Consider the following 10269-nt stretch of genomic DNA (forward strand, 5'->3'; position numbering starts at 1 on the left):
AGGACATAGGGGTGTCATGTGGCAGTGGGTTTGTAAGGAAGGACCAGTGGGGTTTGGTCTTCCTTAGGTGTGAGGAACCTAGCAGGATGCCAGGTCTGCAGCTGGCGTCCAGGCTATACCTGAGATATAGATTAGTGGATGGGGTAGCAACAGCCCATTGGTTTGGGGGATCTTGCCATATGTCTGCTGCATGGATGTTCTGTGTCTCTGCTGAAAGGCCCATGTAGGAAGAGCTCAGGCCTGGTGTCCTCCAGGGAATGGGTCTGACTGTGACTTGAGGCCTGGTGAAAGCAGTTATGTCTCAGTGTTATGGAGGGATGAGCAGTAAGGGGGTACTGGAGGAGGCACAGATCATCCTCGAAGGAACTTCTTACTCTCTGAGCCCGAGTCTAATTTGTGGGTTGCCTGGCAGCTGCCTGGGGGTTTCTCAATTTTGGCATAATCAGGAGGAGGCTGCAGGACAGAGCTGCTCTTAGACTCTTCCTAGGGACTCCCTGCACTCAGAGGCTGAGCCAGGGCACCTTCTGACAGGTGCAAGGAGTCGGGCCATAGCTGTGTATAGAACCTGTGTTTTGGGGGCAATTAACTCCCCAGCAGCCGAAACCTGGAGGCAGATGAACCAGCCTCTGCCCAGGCCTGCTCAGGCCCAGCCCAACATCACCTGGGCAGCCCCACCCACTTGCTGGAGCCCACAGGTGACTAGAAAGAGGGTGGCTTACAGGGCTGGGTGACACAGGGGGTTCGTGAGGAAGAAGGTTGAGGCTGAGTGGGGATTCACTCTCTCGTGGAAAAGACGACCAAGCAACACGTCTTGAAATGGAAAAAAGCTGGCAAGCTCCTGCCTGTAATCAGGGCAGTTAGATTCTGTGAGACCTGTTTGGAAGGCCTGAGATTCAGGCCGCTAGGCAACAGGAATGTTCTTTCTTTCTTCCTTCTGCATTTGCCAGCTTCCCCACATCAACAGAACCTGCTGCTTGTAAGCCTTTGGCTAAGCCAGTTCTGCATGCTGCAGGCAGTACCTGTCTCCAAACTTGGCTTGGGTGACAGGCGTAGGTGTGCAGGCTGGCCCACACAGTGTCTTTGCCTCCTGCACATCCTCCGAAGTATACAGGTGGCCACAAGGCCAACTCCCAGAAGAGAACACTCAGCAGAATAGGGCCTTGTGGGCAGGACTGTGGCTGACCCCTGCTCAACAGGACCTGTCCTGTGGATACTCACTATTTGGTAATTGGGCCAAACATGGACCAGCCTCGATTTATCTCCTTGTTTCTTCACCCTGGGAAGAAATTACCTAATAGAACAAAACAAAACAAAACTCACAAACAAACAAACAAACACCAAGGAAACAACAACAAAAATCCAGACTAGTACTCTGTTACATGGCCAGCATGAGAGAGACCCAACTCGTCTTTTTGGCATTGGGATCAGGCTCTGAATTATGTTCCAACCTTCATGGCAGGGCTGGGCTGCTTGCTTCTGGGGTAGGCAGCTGGACACATAGGCTCTGGACACAGGAGCCATAGCATTAGGCAAGAAGGTTCTGGACTCTGCCAGAGTGTCCTAGCTCTCCACAGCTCCACTGTCTTGGAACAGACAGATCTGACTGTGTGGTTTAGAGAAGGTTTCGATGCCAGGATGGCTGTCTAGGTAGAGAGCAGACAGTTAAAGGATGTGTTAATCAGGTGAGGCAATCAATAAACACTTATGGAGTGCCAAATGTATACAGAATGCAAGAAGTTAGGGAGGCAGACAGAGGCCTGTCACCTGAGAAGACAAACAGCTCTGTGGGGAGGGTTGCCATCCAGAAGGCCTTCCTGGAGGCAGAGGACTATTTCTGGGGTTTTCAGAGGCTAAGCAACCTTCTGTGTGATGGTAAGCAGAGCTGGCCCTGTCTGCCTTGGCTGTTTCTCATGTGGACAGATGAACCTGGAGGCAAAGTTCCAGGCTCCTTCCTAGTCTGTGCTTCTGTCTTTGTGTTTTGGGACAGGTCTGCCAGACATGGTGCTTTGGTGTTCTCTGGGGAGCCGGGCGATCTGGGGGTCTGAACCCACCTCACAAAGCCTGCAGCTTAAATGATTTACTAAACACATGGGCTCCCTGGATGGGCAGGATCACAGCTAATGGGCCTCTGTTTGCCCTTGGCTAAGACCTCAGCAGAGCAAAGAGGAAGCAGACACGAGTTCTGGTGCAAGAGAGATGTTTGTGTAGATGACCCATGAGCTTGTGCAATGAATGTGGGGCCTGGAAAGCTGGCTGCCTGTGGCCGAATGCGAGAGGCAGCTGTGGGTCATCAGGAGTAACCCGATGGCCAGGGCGCCTCCATTTAGCCATAGCCAGGGTTATACCCACCAGCTAGATTTCCATCCTGCAGGCTGAGTTGGCCAGGGGATCTTATACCACAGGCTTGACACTCCTCAGCTCTGCACCCACCCTCGATGTGGCTCCTGTGTCACCTACTCTAGAGCCTGGGGGACAAGACCATACTCCTCACCACATATGCAGACACCATCTCCCTGCCAAACCTGGCTGAGTCCTTGGTGCCTCTCAGAAAAAAGCCGGAGGCCTGGCCCTTGGGTCAGAGCCAAACTCTGGTCTGAATGATGGTCTGTCCAAATCCTGCTCTCACAAGTCCCTGTGAGAACTGAAACAGGTCCTTCCTCCATTGCTGGGTGAGCACTGGAGCACCCTGGGTAGAGCAGGCGTGAAAGGTGCCAGGGAAGCCCCTGAGCTAGGCTATGAAGGAAGATCTGTAGTAGCCTAGGGAGCCTGGAGCAAGGGCAAGCACCATAGTCACTGAGCTTGGCATCATCCCTAACTAGCAAGATAAACTGGGTAGGAGCTACCCTCTTCCCCCGTGCGTATGGGAGAGTCTGGATTGTATTGAGCATGGAGCAATGGCAGCAATAAACATAAGATGTTTTGTGGGAGCCCTGCCCATCCTCCACAGAAAGGTTCCGGAAAGCAGGTGGGTTTCCAAGTGCCCCAGTTGCCTCCAGGAGTAACAGTGTCCTGAGGGACAACCCTGAAAGTCCAGGGAGGGAAGAGAAGGGGCAGTTGATTATTATGGTACCCTTGATTAAGCATAGAACAGTGCCAGGGCTCCACCCTGGCCACCACTATCGAGCCTGTGTGCATGACCTCAGCAAGCCAGACTGGCACGGGGAGGAGTGTGGGTTCCCCCTGTCCTCCAGGCAGCATTATCTGGGGCTGCCTTGCCCTGCCAGAGATAATTGTTTATAGCTGGAGCAGATGCTGAGAACTTGTCACAAGGCCAAGGAGGGAGATCTCACAGACATGGTCAGGGTCTGTGGTCCCTGGTCAGGGAATCTCAGAGGTTTATAGGGGTTGATTCAGCCATAGTGACTCTTTGAGGAAAATCAAGGCTAGGAAAAGGGAGGTAGGTACCCTGGGGCTGCAGGTACATTTGTGTGGACTACACTGAACCCTCCTCTCATCCTGTGTCCACATCACTGCAAGCCTTGCTAGATGCCTTCTGGAAAGGGGGAAGTGGGATGGAGGGATAGCCAGCCAGTTCCCAAGAGCTTGCCTGTGCTGTTCCAGGCCATATTCTGAAATCTTTTTGCAGGCCAGGCATATAATTCATGACTGGAGACCAGGAAAGAGATACCTGTTTCCTCCAACATTTCCAAAGGGGCACCAGCAAAGGCTTCCTAGGAGCAGATGAGAGTTGCCTCCTCATGGGGGGGGGTGTCTCAGAGAAACCGGGGGTCTCTGGGATCCCACAGAGCCCCTCTTCCCACACCAGAGCCTTTCAGTCAACTCCACCCGCCCTGGTCCCACCCAGTGCCCGCAGCCAGCCTTCTTGCTCCTCTTGCAACATCATATGAAGGCTGTGGCGGAAATCCTCATCACTTTCAGGCCCCAACCTGCTGCCTGCCTCGGGCTCCCAGGCTCCTCTCCCACGGGGGAGGGGGTATCAGCCCAGAGACCCTGTGGAGACATGTCCCTGGGTTGCAGGTCCCTGAGAGAGTGGTGGTGGGCACTGTGTGCCTCAGCTGCCTGGGAAAGAATGCCTATGCCCAAACCCCAAACAACCAGGGCCTTCGCAATAACCACTGGGTCCTGTTGCCTTGGTCTTCAAAGGGTCCTCTGCCAAACCTCCCATCAGATGCCTAGGGATGGCACTTCTCAGCCAGCCTGGCCCACTACTGAGAAATGAATGTGAGCAGAGGGACACATTGAGACTGGCTCCTCTTCTAGGTCCCCAGTTGCAGCCTATGCCCTTGGGTGGTAGAGTCCTATTTCTCAGAGACCCCTGCTAAGGGAGCTATGAGTTTTGCCTAGGCATGTCTGGAAATCAAGAAGTCTTTTTGGAGTGTGGATAGAGCTGGAGAGAAAGGCAATTTAGGGTAGACTCACAGGTGTGGGGCCTGGGGCTTACGTGTAGCCAAGACCCAAGCGGCCCCTTCCTTGGTTGCTTCTCCTGGCTGGAGGCAGGTAGTAGGTGGTGGCCTCATGCCCTAGGCTTCCTGTTCACAGAACAGGCTGCTGCCAGGGTGTTGGGATGGGGGAGTGTGGGAGAGGGCAGGTTTTCCTTCCTGTGGGCAGATGAAGTAGAGGTAGTAAGTTGGGGATAAACAAGGAAGATAATCTCCCTGCAGGGTCACTGCTATAGTGAGAGAGAGGGTCCTTGGTATACAGGACTGACTTTAGACAGAGGCTCCTAGGGGTAGCAGCTTCCTCTCTGTGCCAAGGCAATGCTTCTTTGGCCATTCTGGAGGTGGCCAGCAAAGCTCCCCTGTCCCATTATACAAGCTGTACACTGCTCACGGGACTTAGCACTACAGTACCAGGCCTACCCTAAGGCCTCTTTCAACGGTGCACATTGGAACTTAAACCAGTGTAGTACCTACCCTATTATCCACCTACAACTCTTCTACAGCTTCCTGGTTTCTTCTTTCTTTGGTTTCTTTCTTGCCCCATCAGTGTTTAGTCATGGTACAGACCCTGATTTACCTCTGTACTCACTGTTCTGGGGGCTTTGCTGTGGCTTGTAAGAGACTGAGTAAGGCCTCTCCGGGGGCCTCTGCCCTCAGTGTCCGGGACACAGACCCATGGAAGCTTGGTGGCGGTGGGGAAGGATTCAGAACAGACATGGGTGAACAAAGGGGGGCACCAAACAGCCCTGGGTGGGGGCTCTGGTCAGAGCCAGGCACAGTCTCCAGCAGCAAGTGACAGTCCACATCTCCAGCCCCTTCCTGCCTTGTAGGGCACCCAGCCTGGATCTTCATGGCTAAAGTTCCCTGCTTCATGCTCTTCCCTAGCCTCTGCTCCTCAGAATGCATCTTTTCAGCCACTCCAAACAGAGCCTGACTCTGTGGTCCAGGGCATGGCCACCTCTTCCAAGAGCCTTCCCAGGGCTCCCTGTCCTTGACTCAATTCCTCTATGTCCTAGGACCTGGACAGGCTCTGAAACCACATCAGGGTACAGAGGCTGGATGTCCTGGGCAAGCTACTTGTCAGTGCCTGAAGACCACTACTTAGCTTCTCTAGTGGTAAGTTACTTACCAATGATGCCTCTCAGGGCAGCTGCTGTATCAAGCAGGGCACATGCCCGGGCAACGCTCACTGCAACTAGATGCTAGAGATGGATCTCCTAGCCCCTAGCACTCACTCCCATCCCAGGGATCCATCTTGCTGTCTCTCAGTTATTGAGACCTAAGGGACTAGTGATCACCCAGTGTGCCAAGCCCTGAGTGTCCCCAGTGCAGTGGTTCTTTGCCTCCATCTCTGAGCAGTCACAGTGGTTCCAGAAGACTCTAGACCCAGCTCTCCATCCTCATACAAGGGGACAGTAGCCTCGAGGGGTACCTAGACTCCATAACTCTGGCCTTTACTGAGTCATGTGGTCAAAATTCTCAGTTCTATCTACTTCCTGGTAGAAGCAGTTACTGAACACCAGCTGTGCACTATGCAATGCCAATGTGGGCAAAGCCTATGGGGAAGATAGGGCTGCAGCCTGGTCAACTTGGGAGTATAGAGGGAGGGTCCTTCACCAGCCCCAGTGGTGCCCTGGACAACCAGCCAGGGAGCAGTGGGGCTGGACAGCTTTGTGGCTTCCTGAGGGGCACTTGCTGGTGCTCACACCTGGCCACCTGCCACTCTTCCCTCCTCTGCTCAGCATGTTCTCACGATCGGAGCTGGCACAGAGACCAGGCCACGCTGAGACTTGCTGTCCCGGTCTTGGGAAGGTAGGCGAGGCTCTCCTCTGGGCCTGGGGGCAGGAGCTGTGGCAAGTCTGGACACGGCAGGAATAGAGAAGTTGTAACAAGGGCCAAACATCTCTAGGAGGCCCTGAGAAACACACCTCCCAGCTCCCAGGCCAGCTAGGGCATAAGCTCCTGTCTGTCCTCCCTGAAGCTAGTCTAGAGGCCTGGCCCTCTCTGGTCCCATTCCCACCTCTTGAAACTGGGGTGACAAAGTTGGTTGGGACATGTATATGGAGCCTTGCTCAGTTGCATACTTTATCTCTACCACAGAGAGTGGCACCATCATTGCAGGCCCCAGTGAGACTCCTTGGAGAGAAACACGATGATGGAAATGGCCACCTGGGTGCACAGTTCTTGTCTCCACACCAGGTGGTCGTCTCTTTAGGGCAGAAAACCAGGAATCTTAAGGTCCTGTGACTAACAGAGTGGGGAATGCTGGTTGTGGTTTCTGCTTCTCTGATCTTATCTGATATTGGAATCAGTCCCTGGATATGTCTAGCCACACTGATGGATCTCCTTGGCCCCACAGAACCAAGAACTGTCTTGCTGTCTGGCCATGGGTCTGCACCTCCTGTATGTACCTGCCTTCTGAAAGCTAGCTGCACTCCTCTGGTAACAGACCCGAGGGGAGTGAAATCCCTAGAGTCCAGGCCAGGTCCTCGGACCCCTGAATCTTGCTTCTATCCCACCAGGTCCTGGGATGGGCCTGTAGTTTTAAGGACATACTTCTTTCTAGGAGTACCCAGGCTAACGGAAGTCCCTCTAGGAACAAATGAAACCCCTGCACATCCCAGACCTATCAGAGCTTCCCCAGCAGAAGGCGCTTGAATAGATTTTGTCCTAGTTGTAACCTGTTCTCACTCTGTTATCATTTTGGGAAGCTGAAGCCCAAGGACTCACAGGCCCACACTCAACCTCAGAAACTACTACTTCCTTTGGGGGGAGTAACTTGGTCTTTTAGCTTTGGGGAGCAGACCTCTCAAATGCTCCATCTTCTGATCCTTGTTAGGGCAGGAGAGCGATGGGCTCTTGAGTGACACCTAGGAGAGTAAGACACAGGCCCCTAGAAGGTAGCCCCCCAAAACCTCCCCATCCACTGGCACCTTCCCAGGCAAGCGTGGGAATGTGGCTGGCAGGAACAGGCCTCTCCCCCGGGAATCAGCACCTGGGTGCTGGCCAAGAACACTCTGATCTGAAGAGGAAGCACAGTTCAGTTGCCCAACATGACCCAAGACCACTGGAAAGTGAGGAAGCCTTGGGTGGATGCACACTGTCCAGGCTCAGGCCCAGACGGAGCCCCAATCCAAGCCTTGGGATGATCCCCAATTCCTGCTATAGTCAGAGCCTGGATCCCAATCATAGTGTGACCCCTGATCCCAGCCATAGATGGAGGCTTTGCACAGGCACAGACTGCCCTAGTCATGAGTATCCCTCCTGATCACTGATCCCAGATACAGACTAAGGAGATTCTCATACTGAGTCTTGATTCTATCTGCCTAACAATGTTTCATCCCAGCCGCAGACAAATCAGGTACAAGTTTGTCTTTGATCCTCATCACAGCCTGAGCCTGTCAACAACAGTCCAAGGTGAGCCCTGATTCTAACCCAAGCTGAGCTCTAATCAAATTCATAGACAAGTCTCAGATCCTAGCTACAAACTGAGCCACAGTCCTAGCCATAAACTGAGTCCTGATCCCAGCCACACACTGACATAGCACTGACTAAACCTTGATCCCTGCCACACACTAAGCTTTGACAAAACACAGAATGACAGACTGACCAGACTCCAGCCTGAGCATGGCTCCTGACTTCAGACTGACCAGACTCCAGCCTGAGCATGGCTCCTGACTTCAGACTGACCAGACTCAACCTGAGCATGGCTCCTGACTTCAGACTGACCAGACTCAACCTGAGCATGGCTCCTGACTTCAGACTGACCAGACTCAACCTGAGCATGGCTCCTGACTTCAGACTGACCAGACTCCAGCCTGAGCTTGCTTTCTCTTTGCAAGCCTCCAGCTCTAGCTGTACCTGTCTCAGCCCTGTGTCCTCTCATTTCCTAGACTGCAGCCACCATGAGTTAGTTGCCTTAGCCGAGGAGAACAGTGGAACATAGACGGTAACAACCCATCCCCACTGGGCTCTGAACCTTCCCTGGGGGCTGTGTTCATTTTCAAAGTAAATTAGGGCAGCTAGTATAGGGTTAAGAACAGAGCCTGGACTGTAGACCTACAGAAAGGCTGGGGGTTGAGGGGAGGTGGAGAGTAGAACTGGGCTACCAGGTCTTTTGAGCACTTGCTGTATCCTGGCCTTTTCCTAGCTAGCTCCAAGGAGTAAACAGGATTCACTGGGCTTTGCCCAGGCTAGTCCTTCCTGTGCTTAAGTATGTACAGGTGTCAATGGTGTGCTGAACTCTGACTGAGTCAGTTACATTCAGACACGTGAAGCAGGGTGCCTGGATAGGGTGCTCTTCAAATGGGGGTGGCCAGAAGAAAGAGACAGCAGAGGGCAGGAACATCATAGGGACTCAGCCAACAGACAGCACTAGGATGCCTGTTCAGCTCCCCATGCCTGCCCAAGTCTCATGCTAGCAATCTTGTACTTAGGGAGGAAGCTGCTTGTCAGAGATGAACTGCTCTAATCTCTGCCCCTTATCTGCCTCCTATTTGCCCAGTGAGAGTTTAAATACAGGGCCTGGAGGTCAAGAGGAGTGGGGAGGGACAGCTGCTGTTTGCCCAGAGACTCTCAACCATGTTATAAATAGCCGGGAGCTTCTTGGCTGTGGGTGGTTGCAGGGTCCCCCACAGGCACCGCCTAGCACTTGGGCACCAGATGCCAGGTGGCAAGCCTGAGGTATTGACATTCCTCAGCTCTGTGTTTGGCTTCTGATAGAGGCCCTGACATCAGTAAGGCTGGAAGGGCCTTTTCTTATAGGAAAGCCCCCTGCTCCTGTAGGCTACTCCCCCAGGTTGTCCAGGACCACACCTGTGCTGTGGGAAAGCCCCAAGGCTGTGTTGTTGGTGCTGAGAGCCTCAGTGGGTCCAGGGCTGGGCTAAGCCTCACACATGGCTCTGGCTCTTGCTCTACAACTGGTTAGACTTGGGGAGTGACAGGAAGTAGAGCCCTGCCCTGGGTCAGAGCCCTTCCATGGAATGCCAGACTCCACCTGACCAAGAAACCTGCCACTGATTATCCAGAAGGTGTCACTGCCAAGAGCATCCTGTAACTAATGAGCCACAATTTTCTGGCTATAAAATGAGATGCTTAAAGCTGGGCAAAGGGAAGCTGGGCATAGTGGTGCACACCTTTAATCCTGAAGCAGAAGTGGATCTCTGTAAGTTTAAGGCCCGTTCAGTCTACATAGTGAGTTCCTGGACAACTAGAGTTACTCAGTGAGACTGTGTCTTGAAAAAAACAACAAAACAAAACAACAACAAAACCACAAACAAACAAACAAGCTGGAGAACTGGTTCACTGGATAGAATGTCTGCTGAGTGTTCCAAGCAAGGAAACCCAAATTTGGATTGCCAGCAACAGGTAAAAAGCTGGAAATGGTGGAGCCCATCAGTACAGTAACCCCAATACTAGAGACAGAAAGTCAGGCAGATCCCAGGGCTCTGCTGGCCAGTTAGCCTAGCCAAAATGGTGAGTTCCAGGTTTGGGGAGAGTCTCTGTCTCAAAACATAAGGTATAGAGTAATAGAGAAAGACACCTAATGTTGACCTCTGACCCTCACATGTACATACATGAGCACTACTGTGCATACATATATTATATACACATGCATAATGTAGACACACACTGGTTTGCTTGTGGTACCTCATCTCAGCCTTGTGGAAGAAGATGAACTCACTGTCAAACTGTCAGCAAACCTCAACTATATGAAGAACTATACATTTTGTAGAGCCCTGGGGCCACCCCACAGGCTATAAGCCAAGAGAGTATGTTGGGGAGCCAGGTGGGTTTGCTGTCCTTGAGGACCTCAGTAGGGCAGTCAGACCTGTGGGTATCATAACCATGTATACCTGGCCCTACGCTC

The sequence above is a fragment of the Grammomys surdaster genome, unplaced genomic scaffold (genome assembly GCF_004785775.1).
Source record: "Grammomys surdaster isolate TR1022 unplaced genomic scaffold, NIH_TR_1.0 219, whole genome shotgun sequence".
Taxonomy (NCBI): Eukaryota; Metazoa; Chordata; class Mammalia; order Rodentia; family Muridae; genus Grammomys; species Grammomys surdaster.